The following is a 4,368-nucleotide window of genomic DNA, read 5'->3' on the forward strand; positions in this document are numbered from 1 at the left end:
AGCACCTTACCCAAGAAACTCCAGTCCACTTGGTCATAGGCTTTAGACAGATCCAGCTTCATAAGAAATCATTTCTTTTTTTAATCCACCATCGAGTGAATGTTTTCATGGATAGAAATGATAGAGTCAAGGATTTGTCTACTGGGAACAAATACACTCTATTGGGGTGAAATGATCAAAGGAAGAATCCTTAACAGTTTGCTTGTCACCACCTTAGAGATGATTTTATAGAATGAGTTGCATAAGCTTATCGGTCCAAACTTATCCATAGATTCTGCCCCCAGGCATTTGGGGATCAGAACCAAGAAGGTAGCATTGATTTCCTTTAAGATCATTCTAGCCCCAAAAAACTCTTGCACCCCTTTAACCACATCAAATTTGAGGATGTCCCAAAAGGTTTTTAAAGAAGAACAATGGAAATTCATCCGGGCTCGGGGCTTTATTCCCATCAAAAGAAAAAACTACTTTTTTAACTTCCTCCTCAAAAGGGATGGCCACCAAGGCCTTGTTCTGAACCTCATAAATAGTTGAAGGAATGTTCTCAAGGAGGACACTCTGGGAGTGACCATCCAAACCAGAATCCGCCGAATGAAATGAGGTAAAAATTCCTTCCCGATCTCATCATCCTTCCTCATTTCAGTTCTCCCAATTCTCAGCTTAGAGATTCTATTAGTAGCCTTGTGTTTCATTGCAGTCATATGGAAGAACCTAGTGTTTTTGTCCCCAGCTTTAATCCATAGAGATCTAGACCTTTGTTTCCAAAATTCTTCTTATCTTCTAATAATATTGTGGTAGTTCACAAGCACTTCACTGTATCCACTCATTTGGATTTTATCATGCATTTCCTTGAGTTCTAGCTGGGTTTTGGTCTTGGAAACAAATAGATCTCTTAAAACATCCTTGTTCCATGTTTTAATATTGTCTTTCACGTTCCTTAATTTTTTAGCCATTCTATACATAGTAGTACCTTTTACATCAATAGACCACCACTTCTAAATGACCTTCGCAAGGTTAGGGTGGTCCAGCCACATCCTTACAAATCTAAATGGGAAAATTCTTTTAACAATGGTATTATCAACAACAAAAATCACAAGGAAGTGGTCAAAACCAATCCTAGAGATAGCAGAGAGGGAGCACTGATAATGGTTAAACCACTCATTAGAAATAAGGGCCCTATCAAGTCTGACTTGAATAAGATCTTCCCCCATCCTCCTGTTCATCTAGGTAAAATTGGCTCCTTGGAGATCAATATCATGGAGACCCTGGTTGTTGATAAAGTTCAAAAGATTCATTCTACTTTCTAGCTATGAAGGGACCCCTCCACATTTCTCGTTGTCACACAGAGGAGTGTTGAAATCCCCCATAACAATCCACATATCCTCCTTGTAAAGAACCCAAATACCTTCCAGCTTTTTCTAGAATTTACTTCTATTAAGTCTATTAGTAAGGGCATAAATATTGGTAAGTAGTAAAGAGGTTCCATTCCCAATGTGATAAAACCTGATAAAAGCTAGATTGCTATCCTGCTTGACTGGCTCCCCAGAAACACGCCTAAGGTTCCAGAAAATGACAATGCCCCTAGAAGCACCATCGGAGCTCCCACCAAAAACTTCCCCATCCTTAAAAATCTTAATCTTTTCTACTTTCTCTTTAGTCATTTTAGTTTCTTGGATAATAAGAATGTCTGATTTATGTTCTCTAGCTAAATTTCTAAGAACATCTTGTTTATGTGGACTATTCAGCCCACAAATATTCCATGAAATAATTTTCATTTTCTAACTAGGGAACATACCTCATGGATGGTCAATTGAGTACCATCCGCTATATTCTTTCTTTCCTCTTCATCTCTGATTTGGCTTGCTTTTTTCCTTCTGGGAGGAGAGGGGTTAAAACCCATGTCAGCTTTGGTTTAGTTTCTTGTCTTGATTGAATTAGCCTAAGGGGTAGATTTAGGCCCTTTTATACCCCCTCTCTTTCGCTCCGCTACTTCATTTGTATGGCCATCTTCCTCTTGAATATTCTAGGTGGTTATCTTCTGGTCAACATCTTTGACATCAGCCCACTTAGCATTAAGCAGTGAGGTCATTGGTGATTGCAGGAAGGTGGATTTCACCATCTCCACAGATTGTTGTGATACCAACAATGAGATTCCTCCAAGGATCAAACACTTTTGGGCTTCTTCATAATCGCTACTAAGGCCATCTCTGGTGGTGTTATCTGTAATGTGATTCAAATTTGCTTCCTCATTGTCCTATAACACCACCTATATTTCTCCTTCTTCCAGGTTATCACTTCTTTGATCCTCCTGATTGGTATCTTGTTGTTCTCTATTGTCTTTGCCTGTTTGATCCTTTTTACCTTCTTCAAGCAAAGGTATTTTTGGGTTTTCCACATTAACATTCTATTGTTGTTTGATAGTGTCAGGGATGATGACACTTTGGGCCTCTTCGATTCTTTTTCTCTTTTTCAAAGCCCTCGAGTTGCTTAACAGGGTTTTTTGCTTTCCATTGCATTGCCTTTTTTTTCTTTTCTTTCTCTTTAACAGCCTGAAGAGGGCATTTCCTTGTTGTATTTCCCACTTTTTTGCAATGAAAACAAGAAAAAGGGACACTTTCATATTCCAATGGTTGGTTCCATTTTTCTAATCTAGAGTTAATCTCAATGGATAGGGGCATATCTGTACCTTGCATAACTCCCACATAGATCCTGTCAAAAGTAAGTCTTCTTCTAGCCGCTATTATAGGATCCATAGAAAGGAGTTCATCGAAAGACCAAGTGATTCCTTTAAAAACATCTTCCACCCAGAACTCTAAAGGAAGGCCCGATAGTGGTGCAGGTGCACTTAGAAGACCAAAGAACTCAATGAATCAATTAAAGACTTTTGAAGGTCTTAGGAGTGAAGAGCCAATCAATTATGATGTATTGAGGCCCATTATGGATTTTTATGATAAAAAAGTAATAAGTTTGTAATTTGTCCTAAAGGGCCTGGTAAGGGCCTTAGGACCAACAAAAAGATGTAATAGGAATTTATGGTTTAGAGAGTCTAGGAAGGTTTAGACAAGTTTAATAAAACATTTCAAGAAAATTCATGTCAATAGTTAGGAGTTTTAATCAAATTATGTCATTTTCCCAAAGTTGACAAATTTGAATATTTGAAAGGCAACAACTAGGTAGTTTTGGGGGGAAAATAGTTTTTAAGTTAAATGATTTAAACATGAAATGTAACCAATCAAAGGTGATTTATATAGTTAGGGAGATTTTATAAAAGGCTCATGTAATGCTTGGTACGACAGAGAGAGTGTTGGTGTACGGACTGAGACAACAACTTTGAAATAAAGATCTAATTCTTCCATTTTATTGTTGTTTTTGTATGATCTACATAACATATTGATAGGTTATTGTTTAATAATGATATGAGAGTGTTTTTATCCTACCAATTATCTATTGAATGCATTGAAGTTTCAGTTCTAACTCCGTTTGCAATTCTTGGCTGACTGTTAACACATTTTGACAAGTTTTAGATCAAGAAAAGTGATTTTCTAACATGAAGTAGGCATTCCATGATTGAATCAGGCCTATGAATCATGGGATGTCACCATTTAACATGTAAAATTATGTTCTCACCTAATAATGTGTAGATAAGTTGAAGGAAGGGGTGATCACCATTGGAAAAGAGTGGAAATTGCATTGAAAATGCTTGCTAAGGAGGAGCAGTAGCAAATCTGCCTTAAGGAGGGCTATATTTTATGATTGACAGTGTTAAAAGTGAACTTGTATCTATAAGCACAACACTTCAATCAAGTCATTACATGCATGGTTAATCAGATATAATCAATGAATAATAAACCATAACAAATCAACCCATTGCCTTCTAAAAGATGCAATTATAAGATTGCTCTCAAATTATAAGCAATACCAGTGACTAGACAACATCAAGACAAAGGAATTAATCTATATGAGCATGATGAATGCTATATGTATGCAATATTAATCTCACAAGATTTTTTCAATATTAAGCTAAATGATTTAATTAATATGAAATAATAAATATGCAATATATCAATGAGTCTAGAGAAAAAATAGTATAATAACAATATATTCTCCAACCTCTCTTTGAATGAGAGATGAGCCTGAATTTATAGAAAATTCAGAAAGAAACCAACAGTTGAGATCAAATGATGATGAGCGGTCAAGATTTTCCAAGAGGAAGCACAATCCAGGTGGATTGATGTGATTGGATGTTTTTCTCAGTTTTAAAGGAAATTGAACTAAAATTAAGATTAAATCAAGAAAAAACTGATTTAAAGGAAATTGAACTAAAATTAAAATAAACTCAGGAAAAAAACTGATTTATTATCTATTTCATTC

The sequence above is a fragment of the Cryptomeria japonica genome, chromosome 1 (genome assembly GCF_030272615.1).
Source record: "Cryptomeria japonica chromosome 1, Sugi_1.0, whole genome shotgun sequence".
Lineage (NCBI taxonomy): Eukaryota > Viridiplantae > Streptophyta > Pinopsida > Cupressales > Cupressaceae > Cryptomeria > Cryptomeria japonica.